The sequence below is a fragment of the Amphiura filiformis genome, chromosome 9, assembly GCF_039555335.1.
Source record: "Amphiura filiformis chromosome 9, Afil_fr2py, whole genome shotgun sequence".
NCBI lineage: Eukaryota > Metazoa > Echinodermata > Ophiuroidea > Amphilepidida > Amphiuridae > Amphiura > Amphiura filiformis.
In genome coordinates, this window is record NC_092636.1 from 31,701,408 (window position 1) to 31,721,349 (window position 19,942).

The following is a 19,942-nucleotide window of genomic DNA, read 5'->3' on the forward strand; positions in this document are numbered from 1 at the left end:
GACGTAATGTGCCTCAATGAACAGAGCACAACCAGATCTTGCCAAATATGTTTGTTTCTTGACTATCTATCCATGTTTAGCCAGTCTATTCTCAACAGGAAAACAATGGGAATCTGTACAAATTCTCTGAGTGTCATTTGTTGTAATGAGGCGATGCATCATGTTGCAAAGGATTCTGGGAAGGGTTTGATATCTTCTATAGTGTGAAGCTATACTCACATAGGGAGATGTAACACATCACTGTGATATTGGGATAGTTGTTGTGATGAGATATACAATATGTATACTCACTCATTCATCATAGCAACACTCATGGGGGACATCAGTAATGTGCAAATACCATGTTGTTCATTTGTTGTGGTAAAGAAATAAACTTGTGTTATTGTCATTAGAATGTGACAAAGAATGACACAAACAGTCTGGCGTTTTGTCATTATGTATGGCTACTACTCCCTATTCCAGAAAAATACAGAACTAATTTTTTTTTTGAATAAAAAAATATTATCCTGTTTTGCCAAATGAAACCTACTGGTGTAGCTAAATCCTAATCCTTTGGTTAGTCCTAACTAGCGATAAAAGTCCAATTTTAATATTTAGCCAATTTTTGAAAATAAAGGCCAAAAACATGTGTTTTTAGGGTGTTTTTCGTATGTAGTGTCAATCAAGCCCAAAGACTTGTACTAAGACTAATTTCAGTTTATGCATTCTAAATTTTGGAAAAAACATGTTTCATTCTTATAACCAACTGTTTAGAGTAACACAAAAAAGTGAAAATTAGAACTTTTGAATGCTTGTACTTGTTGTCTGTGATTTATGTGACTCGATTGTTTTTCCAAGAAATTAATTTCAAAATAGTGAACTTTTCTTTTTCTCCAGTTAGGACTAATTGAATGATTAGGATTCAGCTATGTTTCATTTGGCTGAAAAGCACTTGAACCAATACTTGTTTGTACTCATTTTAATGCATTTTTCATGCTGATTCCTAATATGGTCAATGGTCATGAAAATGTACAATTCTGAAATTTTTAATAATTTGGAACTTATTGTCTGCAGTCGACACCCACTTGGAGATAGTTAAACAGAAATAAAAGTGTCTCATTTCCCTTTAAAGTGAATTTCTTGGGCATATCCCCTGAGTTAGGCCTATAAACAAAGTTGTTTTTGTCAAATTCTTGATTTTCATATAATGTCTTAAATTCTTGAAAAGGGTTTATTGTGTTGAGCATGAAAATGACAGTCATCTCATCTGGCAATCTACCCAAACATAGTGGACCATGTGGTGATGTGGCTTGGTATTAATACAATAATCGAACACTGCTTGATGAAGATGGATGGTAGAATGCTGGATGTGGATGTAGAATTTAGGGAAGTGCAATTCCCTGATCAGAACCCCCACGTAATGTGGGGCAGGTTTAGTCTGTTGGGGTTGAGTCTGAATTTTTACACCAGCAGGTGGGCTTGTCAACTGGGAGAATGAAGATCGATTTAAAAACTGATACTGGACATTAATTAAATGTATCATTTAAGGGCCTGTTCAATATTTATGTCAGGAGAGGGGGATTGAAGTTTTGAGGGGGGACCCAACAACTTTTTGGGCTCTTGAGAGGGAAGTCTGATTTTTATTTGAACTATGAGGGGGGTATTACGTTTAAATGGGGAAAATTGAGAAAACCTTGGGGCAACATTTTTGAACAATGCTTCTTATGACAAGTGTTCAAAAAAGTCATTTTACGCGGCTGTCATTTCTGAAAAGTTTTGTGAGTTGAGATATAACTTTGAAAGTAATTAGGTATTAACTAATTTGCTTTGGAGAACATTATTTCGCATGTATACTCAATATCTGATTAAAATTGCTACGTTATATTTTGATACAATATTTGGAGGACAATGCATGGTCATGTTTGTACAATTTTGACCAAACGTTAATTTTACCCGGCCGGTAAATCATCAAAATTAAGATATTTAATATGTTCAATGTGTACATCAAAAAAAAGTAAATCATGGCAATTACCTGAAACCAAGGTTTTTGACCTATTTAATTCAGAGATGCCAATCTTCCGATTTAAATCGGAATTCCGATTTTTTTGTAAAATTTATTTTCAAAAAAAATAAATTTTCTAAAAAAAAAAAAAGCAAGTTATAGGTTCTAAATTACTTGTTATTCAAGGTTGAAACCATGGAAATACTGCTATTTCAACAACAAAAATTGCCAATTTTATTTTACAAAGTTGGATAAAGTTGTACATTTTGATTACTTTTGCTTCTATTGAACAGTCAGGAACACATTGAATTAATATACATTAGTATATTCAGTAGAAGTAAAAGTAATTAAAATGTACAACTTTATCCAACTTTGTAAAATAAAATTGGCATTTTTTTTTGTTGAAGTAGCAGTATTTCTATGGTTTCCAACATTAAATAACAAGTAATTTAGGGCATATAACTTGTTTTTTTGGCCAAAAATATTTTTTGAAAATTTAACAAAAAAACAGGGGGGGGTCAAAAATTTGATGAATCATCGTTTTAATATTACGCATTATATATATCCATGTAGGCCATGTTATTAGGCCAAAAAAATACTTTGGAAAATGTCTCTCATGTACAAAAGTATAGGAAACTGAACATTTAAAACCACTTTTTTGGGATGAAGGAAGCATTTTTTTTTTTTTTTTAAAACTGGTTTTTATGTTAAAAATGGCCTTTTGGGGTGCTAATTCTGCTAAAATTGCCTGGGCTTAGGTACCTAATTTGCATATTTTATGGTATAATTTTGAGAAAACAAGCCTTGAAGAACGGACTGGCCACTGTGGCGTTGTGGCGATCGCCACATGGGCCGCTTGGTTCTGGGCCGCTCAGGGCCGGTTGCTCAAAAAGAAGAGAAAAAGAAAGAAAAGGGAAAAGAAAGGAGAAGGGGAGAAAAAAGAGAAAGAGAGAAAAGGAAAAAGAGGAGAAAGAAAGGGAAAATAGAAGAAAAGGAGAGAGAATGGTGAAGGAGTATTTTAAGACATAGGCACTAGGGCCTGAGGCATAGGTCTAAGACATAGGCCCTAGGGCTTAAGGTATAGGCCCTAACACTAAGCTATTATAGGCCGGCCACCAGTACCGGGGGTACACCGTCGCGGCATCACCTACAAATGGCCTTTTGAATCAATTCTCTAGAAAGTAAACACAGCAAAAGGCCAATATACCCTAGATGCGATATATTGGGCTGGCTGTCAATGGAATATTGGTATTTCATTGCGGCTGCGGAATGAGGCTAGGGCCGGTATGGGCATTTGGAATTAGGCTGACATAGGAGAAAGAAAGGAAAAGAGAAGAAAGGAGGGGGGTCATTGAGGGGGATGAGCAATATAAGGGCCTACACAGTGTGCCCGCTGTTTGTCTGCATAGTGATAGGGCCTAAGGCCTGTAGAAATAGGGGCTGATAGGCCTACAGGCACTCGACTTTCGAAGTGACGGGGATGTGAGGACATGGGACACCAGTTTGGAACTATACATGCTATAGGGGTCTTTTGGTGAGAGCTTCGACGCCATATAAGCAAGGGGTCATTCAGTAAGGAGGCCTCAAAAGGGGGTTCTTTCAGTGAGACTGTGACAAAACTTCGGTCAAAATATAAAAGTTGACAAATTTTTGATAATTGTTTTTCAAAAGTCATCAAAATGGGATTTTTTTGAGAAACAACGGTGAAAGACTACCAGAAATTTGTCAAAACTTCTTTACAAAGGGAGGTCTTTTTGTGACGGGAAAAGAAAACATAAGGGTCACTGAGTGAGGAGTTCAGTAATTCAGTAAAATAAAAAATAAAAAAGTGGTCATTGAGTGAGAGGGAGTTGAAAAATGGGGGTTAATGTGGGTTGTGGCCGCACTGCACGCACATCGCTTCACTCATTTTTAGTGAGTGCCCCCTCCCGGCCTTTGGCCCTTTGGACCACCATCAGCTGTCAAAACTAGCACGGCTAGACCATCATTTGAAAACCTCTGGGCTGGGGTGCTCCTTATAATGCAGGGATTACATTACATAATACTTACAGCCACATTACTCAGTTCAATACTCAAACCAATTTCTTTCTCTTTTGATGTTTCAACTCATAGGCGTACATCCCGGGGGTTGCGGTATAAATCCCCCGCCCCCAATATTTTAAAAGGGGGATGGTCCATACAAGCCCCCCATGATGACACCTGTAGGCCTATGTGAGTTTCTGACCAAATCAATCTCATATTTGGCCATTTTAGCCTAAAAAGTGTCAATTTTTGGCGCTTCGCGCGAATTTATTCCAATGCATCATCACCAGTTTAGCTTCAATGTGCCAAAAATGTCTGTGCGCTTCGTGCGCATTTGTACAATAAACTTATAATGTCGCCAAAAGGTGCTATTTCAAGAATATTTTTCCAACCCCAATATCAAAAACAAATCTACGCCACTGTGGAGTTTTATCACGCTCGCTATGAAATGATCAATGCAATTTTTGCCAAAGCTCACTACCATTCGCTAGATGCTGTGAACTACCAAATCGCAATAGTTTAAAAAAGTTGCTATTAACCTTTACCCAGTAGGCCTAAACAATTTTTAGCATTTGCCTTTTAATGATTGAATATACTCACGATATGATAACACAGTTCTGCAAAGATGTATTTCTATATGTGTGCAAATGAGTCAAAACATAAAACATGCACACTACTTATAAATTGAATAACTGTTGGTTTGATCTTGATTATTGCAAGTGAGTGACAATGGATAAAGAATATTTCAAGTCTGTACAAATGGAATTTGGCTTCAGAAATCATTGTCAAATCCGGGCTTCCTGACCCCCTAGAATAGCTAAAACCCTTAGTTGTCCGGGGGCTTCGCCCCCTGGACCCCCACCAGGGGCTTTGCCCCTGGACCCTACCAGGGGCCCTTACGCGGGCCCCTGGACCCCATGCGCTAGTCGCTACGCTCGCTTCGCTCGCTGCGCTCTATTAATAGGGCCGGTCTTAATAAATTTGCCACGGCCGCCTAAAACCACCAGTCCGCCCCTGATTACATGTATAATAGATAGTCTTCAATACTGCTATCTAGGCTTGTTTTCTCAAAAGAACCTTATTTTTTAATCCATTTGAATGTAATTTTACCCTCAGAAATGGTGTCTCCTGCAGTGTAAAATGTGTAGAAACCCTCTGGCTTTGGGGGGCTTCGCCCCCTCAACCCCCACCGGGGCTTTGCCCTGGACCCCACCAGGGGCCCTTAAGCGGGCCCCTGGACCCCCGGCCGTGGGGCGATACTTCGGTCGCTTCGCTCCCTACGTTCGCAAATTTCAGATTTTTTTTTCATAACCCATTGGCATCTCTAGATTTATGACCTCTTAAAAAAAGGATGCGTTTTGAAAATCAAATGTCAGTATATAAAATGCACGTTTTTGACAGTTTGCTTTTTTTAGCTAACATGAGAGGCCAGGCCCGTAACCAGGATTTATTTGGGGGGGGGGGGCTGATTTTGAAAAGGTGGACCTTTTTGGATTAAGGGGCGGATTTTGAAAAAGTTGACCTTTTTTTCCAAAATTTGGAACTTTTTTTAAACCAAAAAGGCATAAAAATCCCCAATTTTTTCGGTCGCTACGCTCGCAAATGGGACCTATTGGGTCAAAAATAAAAGGGGGACTTTGGGGATTGGGGCGTCCGCCCTTAGACCCCCTGGTTACGGGTCTGGGAGAGGCGGAACAAATTGCGATAATCAAGTTACAAGAAAAATTGAATACAGTATGCCTAATAGTATTCACCCACTCAAAATGACTGAACTTGTTTAATCGTTCCTCATGCGGCAGACCTACAAAGGTGATATTGACAATGAACGCCTGTGGTGATCATGCTAAACAAATAATGAGCTCCCGTGTTGCAAAAAGGTAGCAGAAACACCTATCAAATTTAGAGAACAAAATCACGACACGAACATGCCGGAAATTCTTTATGTCTACATGATTATAACTATGAAAAATAACAACAGCTGTAAAATAAATTGACATTGAAAATAATAATAGATGAGAACACAGTGGTGTTTTGGGTTTTTGAAAAAATAAAAAACGTGACACGAGTCTTTGCCAAAAAGACGAGACACAATAGGCGTAGAGATGATAGATGCTCAATTTAAAAGCAATTCGTGGAAATAATGTTGATGAATTATGTTTCGATACCGTGTGTACTAATGAAATATATCTGAAATTAAGATCTCAAGATAAAGCAACTTGGATGTGGTCTAGAAACACTTGGCAGTCAAAGTGATTTAGCTCCAAATTAACGCAGCATTTGGTTCTGACAATGATGGTGTGATTTTCACATCAAGTCGCAAGTTCAAGACGTACCAGTAAGACACGCTTCCTTTGGGACTCTGTTAAATTGACTAACATAGTTTGGTAATAGTGTTTAACAATGGAAACACACGGAATTGTTGAATTAAATTGGTTGTGGTATAATTTGCTTGCTATGCAGTATCGAAATAAAATCAGGATTTTGTATGGCATTACAGGGCCGTAGCATGCAAGGTTGAAAAATGTGGGACAGCCTAAATACAATGTGCGCCGAAAATAGCTGAAAATGGAAAAAGCTATAAAGAAAAACATAACAAATTTCTCAAAAAGTGGGGCGGCCAAGATGGACGTCCCGTCCTGCTTGCTAGGGTCATGTGGTTTTTGGTTTGATAAAACTTCAGTATCTTGTTTATTACCAAAATCGTAACTATTCTGGAGAAAGTAAGGACAAGGTTGTTGATTAGACCATTCTAGATACATTATTGTTTAGTGTATGTCACCAACGATTAGTTTTAACAAGCATATTACCCACGCTTTGCAGGCAATTAAGGGCTGTGCAATAATTATGAGCCCCCCGGGGGTAAAATTTCCAAACGGCTCGCCAAAAATCGCTGCCCCCCCCTCGGCCCGCCAAAAATCGCTTGCCCCCCTTCTCGGCCTGCCAAAAATTCTTTGCCCCCCCCCTTGAACATGCCAAATTTTTGGGATCCCAAATTCCAAACTTTAAATGATCTGTATGTATGTTGCGAGCGCAGCGAGCAGGAAAATTTGCATATTTAAGCGTTTCCGTACCGTTTTCCTAAGCCTTTTAGAGCGTTTTATTAAAAGGCTCCCCGTGAATGCGTGCCAAAATCGCTTGCCCCCCTCTCGGCTTGCCAAAATTGCTTGCCCCCCCCAATTTTACCCTCCCCAGGGCTCATAATTATTGCACAGCCCTAAAATGTAGGCTGCTACTACACGACATTGTTTTTAATTTTGTTGTATTTTATTCCCGGATTCAATATTCTATGATTACGCAGTATAACAATCTTCCACGATTTTTGAGATTATGTCAAGATTTCAGTTTCTTAGCAATTATTACAGTCACAGCAATCCCTCCTACAATCAGCAATTGTCTCCACCACGGTTTGGAAAAATTCCCTACCCTGCAATGAGAAAATAATGAACGTTTCAATATGTCGTTTACAAAGTTGATAAAATATAATCTATATAAATCTGTGTGTATATTTTGACCATTTCGATAATGGAACTGAATGATACAATTAGTGCTTTCAAATCTTTGGAAGTGTGAATTTAGGTATTGTCAAAAGTGAATCGAAGTTATGTGAGTAAAACTTTCAAATTCAAATATTTGAGCCAAACTCGATATTTATGTCAAAAATGAGTTGTTAGCTTACCAAGATCTGGATGGTTTTGAATCGTCATCAGTGTCTATGGCAATCATGCGCTGATCCAGGACAATAGATATGTTACTATCTGGCACTGGTTGCTTGTGTTCTTCATCATGTCCATTCGACTTTTTTATCAGGTCATCTCTCTGGATCCTTTTCAATTCCTCCCTATCGACAGTTATCCTGTCAGCATTCTCTCGGACATAATTTCCCGTTCTCGTATGTGCTTTGTTGTGCTCAGTCGGTCTAGTAACGAATGTCTGATGACTAGCTCGTGTTGGGAATTTGGCATCGTGCATTTCCATCCGAGTGGGACACCTTTCAGGAAAATGTGGGCATGTTGATGGAGACAACATGCTCCATACACTTGCAGGCGATGGTTGACTTTCGACCTCAATAGGCAGCCACGGCATTTTATAGTCAATGAAGAAGATTTTCTTGATTTCGACATTTTCTGTTGCAGAAAAACAGAATACAGTTGAGTTTGAAGTATTTAGGTTTGTATGGGTTTAATTTTAATGGTTTTTTTTTTTTTTCTTTGTTTTTTTTCGTTTACCGTCACGGTTAAGTAGCGGAGGATAAAATTCAGCATGCCTGTGATGAGCAGTATAGGGCGTATACACCGCAACATAACTCCACAACACAACGCAACATAGCTGTCAAATACAACCATTTATGCTTAGTCATATGACATGTATGCCATAAAACCCATTAAACATTTAAAATAAAACTTACATCTAATCCGGGATCTAATCCAAACTCGCCATCTGCCAATCAAATCTAACTTTTCCACCTCGCTGTCTGACATCCAATCAGAAAATGCCATTAACATCCTGGCAGGAGACGATGGTATTAACTGGTCAGAATCATAGGTGTGAGCGAAGAGGAAGCAAGTACAGAGCTGCACATCACATCTCTGATCTCTCCATCAAAGACGTCAAGTGGCTGCAGCAACAGTCATCTACAACATGCACACCAGCTTGTGCCCACCAAATCTGAAGCCATTGCTACCAAAGCTATAAGAGCTACCCGCTCCAGCCTGTTCATGCATTGCCATCCCAGCAAACACAAAAACGTTTTACAAACGTTTAAAATAAGTTATATTTTGGCTTTTGGTTTAGGTAAAAACGTTTTAATAACATTAAAATGTCGGGTTATATAAAGGTCATGATAACGTTTTAAAACGTTTTGTGTGAAAATACACTACAACAATATTTTTAAATGTTTTCAAAAAATGTTATTGTAAACTATTTTTGCAAACATTTTTGCCAAATATTGTGTCAATCTTTAAATAACATTATGTTAAAATATTTGAATCCAGCAAACACAGAAATGTTCTTAAAATGTTTTTTCCAAAACCTTTTAATAACATTTAAATGTCGGGTTATATAAAACGTTATTGAAAATATTTTGGGCAAACATTTTTCGCAAAATATTTTTTCAACCCCAAAATAACATTCTGTTTAGAATGATTTGTATCACGTTTTCAAGAATGTTTTTGGAATGTTATTAAAACGTTTTTATACCCTTTATATTACCCGACATTTAAACGTTTTCTGTAAAACATTTTTGTTTGCTGAGCAGTAGATTATCAAAAACTGTTTTTAAGGTTATGAAAACGTTTTATACTCTTAATATACCCTTTATATAACCCGACATTTAAACGTTTTCTGACAACCTTTTATAACCTTTTGCGAATGATGTCGAAAACGTTTTGTGTTTGCTGGGATGCTCTCACAGTACCAGTTTCTAGAACCATATCTACTGAGTCTGGCAGGACCTTCATCTACACTGGGTCTACACTGCAGTTCACGTTTGGAATATGGAGGAATAGCCTATACGATTTGCCTGTTTGCAGACGACTGTCTGATTTACAGACCCATATCATTCGTCAGTGACTCACAGGCTCTCCACGAAGGTAATCGAAATGGCAGATGCAATTCGGTATACGAATAAATTCCACACCATGAAAATCACCCTCTATGGTCGGAATGTCATCGAAACCGATTACCATTGTGGAGGAAGTGCTTACTGTCTAAGTATCCTTATCTGGGTTTGACAATGACAAACACCCTCTTCTGGGTTGGGGGGGGTAGGAGCAACAAATTATTCATGACGATGCGTGAGATTTTACTCATTTTCGAGCTTTTTGCGTGAGATTTACTACCTAGGCGTGAGATTATACTACCTTGGCGTGAGACCGTAAGAAAGTGACCCAATGCGTGAGACTCACGGCCAATGCGTGAGAGTTGACAGCCCTGCCTCTAAGTCTCGGCTCAATTTTAAGCTCGCACCTGTTTACTAACATGACTAACACGCACCTGCACCTTGTTTATAGGCCTACACCTACCTGCTGCATGGTTATCGTAATTATTACGCCTATATTAGGCTCCCATACTTACCTTCTTACCTCCCAATTTCCTTTACGTAATTTTCTCATATTTTTCTCGCAAGACGTGAATACGTCTGTGTACAATGTGCGACTTCTTGCTTTTAATGCAAAAACGGCGGCCTGTGTTATATTTTGTTTTATAGCATGTACAACCATGGACATTGCGCGCGCGTTGATTAGCACTTGCGCCGTGCCGCGTGTTTAACCAGTGTTGCTCGGCGATGTGGACTCACGTCTGGCGTAAAGTTAGCCGATTGGTCAATATAGGCCCTCTATTATTATTGACGACAGAATTAAAAAAGATTAGTTTGTGTCTGACGTCAGGGCAAAGGCGCGACGTGATTGGTTCACCTGCGCAATACAGCAATACAGGACGTCATACGAAGACTGGTCTTACAAGTTAAGATTACTCGGTTTCACTGGCTGTTGCGGACGTCTAAAATTAGTGTGTGTGTGTTGCTCTGATTTGTGTCAATGGGCAGTACGTCCGCACCGAGTTCCAGATGTTATTTCTAAATATTAGACATAGAAGGAACATTTTTTTTTCAAAACAAAGTATGTATTTTGAACAGACAGCAATTATGATATGATTATGCTATCTACTGAAGACAGCAATTATGATATGATAATGCTATCTACTGAAGACAGCAATAATGATAATGCTATCTACTAGGCCTAAAGACAGCAATTATTATATGATAATACTATCTACTGAAGACAGCAATTATGATATGATAATGCTATCTACTGAAGACAGCAATTATGATATGATAATGCTATCTACTGAAGACAGCAATTATGATATGATAATGCTATCTACTAAAGACAGCAATTATTATATGATAATGCTATCTACTGAAGACAGCAATTATGATATGATAATGCTATCTACTGAAGACAGCAATTATGATATGATAATGCTATCTACTGAAGACAGCAATTATGACTGATAATGCTATCTACTGAAGACAGCAATTATAATATGATAATGCTATCTACTGAATACAGCAATTATGATATGATAATGCTATCTACTGAAGACAGCAATAATAAATGCTATCCGATTGAATACAGCAATTATGATATGTTAATGCTATCTACTGAAGACAGTAATTATGATATGATAATGCTATCTACTAAAGACAGTAATTATGTGATAATGCTATCTACTGAAGACAGCAATTATGATATGATAATGCTATCTACTGAAGACAGCAATAATGATAATGCTATCTACTAGGCCTAAAGACAGCAATTATTATATGATAATACTATCTACTGAAGACAGCAATTATGATATGATAATGCTATCTACTGAAGACAGCAATTATGATATGATAATGCTATCTACTGAAGACAGCAATTATGATATGATAATGCTATCTACTAAAGACAGCAATTATTATATGATAATGCTATCTACTGAAGACAGCAATTATGATATGATAATGCTATCTACTGAAGACAGCAATTATGATATGATAATGCTATCTACTGAAGACAGCAATTATGACTGATAATGCTATCTACTGAAGACAGCAATTATAATATGATAATGCTATCTACTGAATACAGCAATTATGATATGATAATGCTATCTACTGAAGACAGCAATAATAAATGCTATCCGATTGAATACAGCAATTATGATATGTTAATGCTATCTACTGAAGACAGTAATTATGATATGATAATGCTATCTACTAAAGACAGTAATTATGTGATAATGCTATCTACTGAAGACAGCAATTATGATATGATAATGCTATCTACTAAAGACAGCAATTATTATATGATAATGCTATCTACTGAACGGACAGCATGTATGATATGATAATGCTATCTACTGAAGACAGCAATTATGATATGATAATGCTATCTACTGAAGACAGCAATAATGATAATGCTATCTACTAAAGACAGCAATTATTATATGATAATGCTATCTACTGAAGACAGCAATTATGATATGATAATGCTATCTACTGAAGACAGCAATTATGATATGATAATGCTATCTACTGAAGACAGCAATAATGATAATGCTATCTACTAAAGACAGCAATTATTATATGATAATGCTATCTACTGAAGACAGCAATTATGATATGATAATGCTATCTACTGAAGACAGCAATTATGATATGATAATGCTATCTACTGAAGACAGCAATTATGATATGATAATGCTATCTACTAAAGACAGCAATTATGATATGTTAATGCTATCTACTGAAGAAAGTAATTTTGATATGATAATGCTATCTACTGGAGACAGCAATTAAGATATGATAATGCTATCTACTGAAGACAGCAATTATGATATGATAATGCTATCTACTGAAGACAGCAATTATAATATGATAATGCTATCTACTGAATACAGCAATTATGATATGATAATGCTATCTACTGAAGACAGCAATTATGACTGATAATGCTATCTACTGAAGACAGCAATTATAATATGATAATACTATCTACTGAATACAGCAATTATGATATGATAATGCTATCTACTGAAGACAGCAATAATAAATGCTATCCGATTGAATACAGCAATTATGATATGTTAATGCTATCTACTGAAGACAGTAATTATGATATGATAATGCTATACACTAAAGACAGTAATTATGTGATAATGCTATCTACTGAAGACAGCAATTATGATATGATAATGCTATCTACTAAAGACAGCAATTATTATATGATAATGCTATCTACTGAAGACAGCAATTATGATATGATAATGTTATCTACTGAAGACAGCAATTATGATATGATAATAATATCTACTGAAGACAGCAATTATTATATGATAATGCTATCTACTGAACGGACAGCATGTATGATATGATAATAATATCTACTGAAGACAGCAATTATAATATGATAATGCTATCTACTGAATACAGCAATTATGATATGATAATACTATCTACTGAACACAGCATGTATGTTATGATAATGCTATCTACTGATGAAGACAGTAATTATGATAAATTATGATAATGCTATCTACTGGAGACAGCAATTAAGATATGATAATGCTATCTACTGAAGACAGCATGTATGATATGATAATGCTATCTACTGAAGACAGCAATTATGATATGATAATGCTATCTACTGAAGACAGCAATTATAATATGATAATGCTATCTACTGAAGACAGCAATTATAATATGATAATGCTATCTACTGAAGACAGCAATTATGATATGATAATGCTATCTACTGAAGACAGCAATTATGATATGATAATGCTATCTACTGAAGACAGTAATTATGATATGATAATGCTATCTACTGAAGACAGCAATTATGACTGATTAGGCGCGTATAGTATTATAGATGAGTTGACCTCAATAATTATGGCATGCAAGGGACTGGTATATCGATATGCTTTAGCGAACTGCTTACAACAACTACACTGTTCAGTAGCCTTATTGTGAGTAGCAACCACGGGCCCTGAACAGAATATGATGCTCGCGCATATAAATCATGAATATTTAGATTTTTTTTTAAATAGTAAAGTTACTCCTTTCATCTAATTGATTTAGATTTTTGTTCTCTTCTACATTTCTCGACAATTTTTTCATCAACTGTTGGTATCTTTTTCAGGTCATCTATACCTGAGATCAACAACTTGATTGTTTTGCCAGGTGAAGTACTTGGAACCGAAGCAAAGATTCTCCCATCTGTGCTCCATGAAGACACAACCCCCTGTTTTTTAGATGTCTTAATCAGGAGGGATTGGTTTTTTCTGGTTAGGTCATCATGGATTGTGATACCTGAACCTTTCAATTTAAACCTTGAACTGATTAGTTCTTTTCTTGCGGCATAGCTTGTAAATTTTACAAGTATCTGCCTGTGCTTTGGTTTACCTTCATCCTCGGTTACATTAATACTTTTACCAACTCTGTGACTTCTGTCAATATCTTGGTCTTCTATACAACATTCAACTTTTCCTGAGCCAGTTTTTTCACAATTTCATTTGTGGATTCATTTAATTTCTCAGGGATACCAGACACTCGTAAGCTGTTCCTACGACTGTACTGCTCAAGATCGTTTAACTCTTTTTCTAGGTTGGTGATTACATCAACCAGATCATCGTTATCTTTACTGATACACTCAAGAGCTTCTACTCTACCAAATAGGTCATGTACATCACTTTCACATTTTTCTAACCTTGGTATGATTTTTTCATCAACAACTTCAGCAATTAAGGTTTTCATGAAGTTTCTGTACTCAGAACTTGCCATGACTTCCCCAATAAAACTACTGGCACTTATTTTTTCGGCCTTATCTTGATCAGGCATTATGATGTTGGTACAAGCAATGAATATACAGAAAACAAAATGCACACTATATTCCAGATGTGGAAAAATTAATATAAAAAGTATTACAATATTGTGACCATAGCAATCATAGTGATACTAAAATGTACAACATTGAGTTAGTACTACCGTATACTACAACAGTACATAATACAACAACAGCATATTCAGTACAGTGTAACTTGTATTACAACATGCAGGTAAAGCTTATAATAAGCTTAAGGGGTACTACACTCCTGTGGTAAATTTGTGACTATTTTTGCATTTTTCTCAACAAAAAAAAAAGTTATGTATATTATTGGGGCAAGGAATCCAATTTCTACACTGAAATTTCAGTGACTATATAAAAAAGACAGGCGGTTCAGTATATATAATAGGAAATGAGGTACATCCTAGCGGTACCTTATTTCTTATCATAAATTTTATGATAAGAAATAAGGTACCGCTAGATAACGAACCGCTTGTCTTGGGTCACTGAAATTCCAGTGTAGTAAATGGATTGCTTGCCCCTATAATATACATAACTTTTGTTACCACTGTGTTATTAGTTTTTGAGAAAAATGCAAAAATAAACACACATTTATCAAGGGGTGTAGTACCCCCTTAACTGATTGCCATTGATTTTATATGGTCAGCCAGAGAGGCGTGAAAACACGCTATACCTGCTTGACAACCAGACACACGTAATCGAATGGTGCGTCCCTATAATACTCGAGTGACAGAGAGCGAGGGAGTTTGGGTCAGGCGGATTTTATTTCTTGATCAATATACATGATAAAGGAAACAAAATTATGACATCAGGCAGTTATTGTTGCCTACAATGTATGCACACAACGCAGGGGCACTCACAATCTATAGGCAATTGACCCCTGCTGGTAGCGCTGTGTTGTAGATATAGGAGATGAACTAGTTAGCGTCATATATCAAAAAGTATAAAAGCTATGATTTTAGTACTTGCTCTATGTTTCAATTACTAATTATTCTTTTCAAAATATCTGAATTTTCACCCTGGTACAAGCTTTAATAACGGGGGACCATACATTTGTATGCGAAGGAAATCCTACCATCTATATCCAAACTCCCGTGTTATTCCAATGCACATTTTGCTTCACCGGGCCGCCCTGGCTTGGTCGCATTTGGAAGAGGGGTGTCACGAAACCGTAATAGGTACAAATTTAGTACTTTCTGTCAATCAAGTATGATGTATTCTCTACGTGTCAATCTTTAAATCATTAGCATAGTCCTTATAATAACGGGGGACCGCCTTGATGAGTAAATGACAGCAAACCATTGAAAAATACCCAAAAACTCGGGTCAGTGGAGCTCCGCCCGTACATGTCAATAGCGTCATTATCGATTGGATTAGTCGGCCGTAGCGGACAATTCGATCGCTCATTGGATTAATATTATCTCGTGGTAATAAATTTGCATTGGACAATCGATTAGCCTACTATAATGGTTTAGTACTGCATATCTCGGTTTAATCTTCACTAAGCGGGTTTATGGCTGGAAAGGTCACGGTGATTTTGCCGTGGACATAACTGCAGTATGATTAAATCAGTGACTGATGGATAATTTGTATGATTTTAAAGCTTGGAATTAAAGATTTGAAATTGTGTTGTATCTCAAAAAATTGACTGTGCTCATTTTGGTATAGAGCAGATCACAAACATTCAATGTAGTCGATATTTTCAATGTTTTTCAATGGTCAATGTTTTTTGGAACATCGCAACAGCTTATAGAATTTAGGATCTTTCAATTAGAAAATATCTTTATATGTGTTGTTTTTAGACGATATGATAGATAGTTTCCGCGGTGGTGGTGCACATAAAGGATCAAGAATTTTCTACCAATTCCAAGAATAAATAAAATGCAACGGATAGCTAAGCTTAACAATCGTAATTCGAAACGACAAATGAAGTAATTGAACCAACCTTTATGGATTGATTGTACGCTGACATGAAACCAAATACGCCCATATTTAGTGCTATTGTGTGTTTTGATTGTGGACTTGGGGCACGTGGATAATAGTTCACATTTTATCAACTCAAATAATTTCCAGTTCCAATCCATCTTTAGTAGACAGCAAAATAGTAGTTCTTGCAGGTTCAGCTTATAAGTTGGAAAGGACTTAAACTCTTTGTTAAACGGAATAAGTTAAATACACCCGTTAACCTTGAGGATAAAAGCATAAATAGCGTAATACTTAGCGTAAATGGTAGAGAGGCGTATGGCGGTGGGACGATTTATTTGGATCATGAAACCATTGCATGCAGCTGCAGATCGGAGAAGCATTAATAACGAAAATATATTTGAACATGTACAGTGTGAAACTTATGTTGAAGTCGTATAGTTCCAAAAAATAAAAAAATTATGTTAAGGTGGTACTACAGTCAAAGTTTGTGACTAATTTTGCATTTTCTCAAAAAATAACTACACACTGGTAACAACAGTTATGTATATTAGGGCAAGGAATCCAATTACTTCGCTAAAATGTCAGTGATTCAAGACAAGTGGTTCATTATAAATATGTTAAGAAATGAGGTACATTCTAGTGGTACTTTCTTATCATAAATAACGTACCGCTTGTCTTGAGTCACTGAAATTCCAGTGAAGTAATTGGATTCCTTGCCCCTATAATCAGTGATAATATACATAACTTTTGTTACCTGTGTGTTATTATTTTTTTGAGAAATATGCAAAAAATAGTCACAAATTTATCAAGGGGTATAGTACCACCTTAACATAATGGAATTTTTTAAACAACTATACATCTATATAGACTATGCCATAGTCGAATTTTATTAAAAATATGTTATTATTAGTCATGATGAACCCATTTCGTTGAACTCAAAATTATACTGATGTTTATTCAAATTAAAGTATTCAATAGTAAAATGGTCATAAAGAGTTAAAAATATCAGATGATTAGTGACAATAAAAGTAATTGAATGCAACATTATCTTGCATAATTATAATAGCTCACTTTAATACTGAACAATTCTGATTTTGGAATCTACCAGTTTATTGATAGCGAACCCTGAAAATTCGACTATGGACTTTGAATTGTAAGCAGAACTTTACCCCCTGGACTTTGCTCTCTAAAAACACACTGTCAAGCATACTTGTTTATCAGTCCATTAACCACAAGTACGCGCTAGATGTTTGATGAGAGATTAACTTTCGCGTCAACACAAAAGCGCCGCAAATACCACAGACAGTTGTGCACGGTGTAGTTAATGGTAATGGCGCGGGCCCAGAAGATTTAAACCATAGCGAGATATGGGCGACCAATTACAAGGCAGATCCATTTAAAGATGCATATGTAATTTACATCATGGCCAATTTTAGTTAGGCCAGAAATTGGCCTAACTTTCCATAGAGTCCCGTGTTAAAAATCTTAACCGCAAGGCAAAGTCAGTAGTCTACTTGGGAAGCTAACAAAGAGAGGGAGTAGGGTGACTGAAAAGATCAGATGTGAAAATCTATCAATTGTGCACACATTAATTAAATCAGAGTTTTAAGCTTAAATACAATATCCAGAGTATGCACAATGGGCAAGTTGACATCTATACGACTTCAACATAAGTTCCACATTGTACATGTTCAAATATATTTTCGTTATTACTGCTTCTCCGATCTGCCGTTAAGGCAGAGACACCCTGCACCAGAGTGTGTAAACTTACCCAGTATGCCTACTTTTATGTATTAAATATATCGAGAATTTTTAAAAAATCAAACTTATTTGATATCTGAAGGACATTCCCCGTATTCAAAATGCAATGTGTATGCCTATGATGTGCTCTCAGGTCCCACAAAAATACTGTGCAATTTTTCAACTATTTCAATGGTGCAATGTATGCTTAAATAATCATTATAGAGCGCAATGAGAACGAAACTATATCTATAAATTATTGTCTCCTCAGCTTTTTTCCCCTTTGCACACCTGTCATATACGTTAAAGAAATAGCCTAAGTACCCCTCTTTTCACAAGCAGAGTTCACATATCTGGAGTACGAACCTATTTCTTCACAGGTTAATTTACACCAGCGACTTAATTTATGATATTGAGAACATAAACCAAATTCTTAAGTAAACTTTGAAGTATACTGATAACTAAATATCGTAAATCTCTCCGAAAATTGTAATTTTACCGTGTCTTTCACCCAGCTACTCGTTTACGTTTGAAGTGATTTAGTATACAATTTGAAAATGAATAATAGTGTAAACGCCCTAGTATGTTCCGTTATGTTTCGGGAGAGAAATTAATCACCTATATCGTTCTGTTTTTTCGCATTGATCGTCTGTATTTGTAAGGATGGTTGATGTAATTCTTTGGTATGTTGTTTAGTCTGATTAAAACATTACTATAGTAAATTCACTCCGTGTTTATCTTCTTAATATGACGTTAAAAGAAACTGAGCAAATTATACAGCTAATGCGAAAGGTATCAAAGTGTTTTATGGATCAGATATTTGTATATTTGAGGTGAAAAATGCCAAAAATCTGACATGCTTTTCCTTTTTATAAAATAATGTGACATAAAAAGGACGTGACATGAAAATGTATACTTCTTGCTTGAGATTTGTGTCGGTGCTGACTCACTCAAATACACATGCATTGGAAATATGATGGCGAATCCGCGAATGTGCTAAACATTTTAACAAACGTACATTCAACATTTCCAAGCATGCCAAGTGTGGGCGAAGTGCCCAATTTGGAACGGAAAATGGAGCGAAAATGTATGAAATTGGAGGGTTATAAAAATTACATTGTGAAATTTGGTACTATTATGTAGGGCTATATAAGCAGGGGCTCCGGAAGATGTTAAATATTGGGGGGGGGCAATGGTGCCTGGCCAAAATTATCGGGGGGGGGCAATGGTACTTTTCCATAGGCATCCAAATTATTGGGGCCGAGCCCCCAGTTCCGGAGCCACTGATAAGTTCTGAAACTTAAAATCCATTAAAAATCATGTGAATGCGGTCTATCAGAGGCGTGAACTGATACGGTTGGGAATATTAACACTAGGATCCACAACATGCTCATCTATCAGGGGCACAGTAATTAAACCCCAATACATTTTGTAAATTCATTGAATGACCTTTGAATTGGGTATAAAAACTCATACTCTGCAACTTGAGGTCAAATTTTGCACTATGATTATGTAATTGAGGTTATTGGACTATGCCATTGGGATGAGGCTATTGTGTTCCATAGTGCAATGTCAATATTTTAGGAATAAATTCCCCGTTTGTGTTTTTATTTGTTTATTTTGCCGTTATTGTTGTTGCTGTTGTGGTTTGCTTGTTTATCATTTACTGTTGTAGTTGTCATTATTGTTGTTGTATGTTGCTGCTACCTGCTACTGCAGGGAAAACAATTTAGGACAATCAATCAGTAAAATGAAACCAAACGTGATTGTTAAACAACTTCACAAGTCTTTAATAATGAACTATTTATCATTAATAAAAATACACATGTTGCTTATTATACTGCATGCATTAAGCAACATAGGATTTCCATAGCACTAG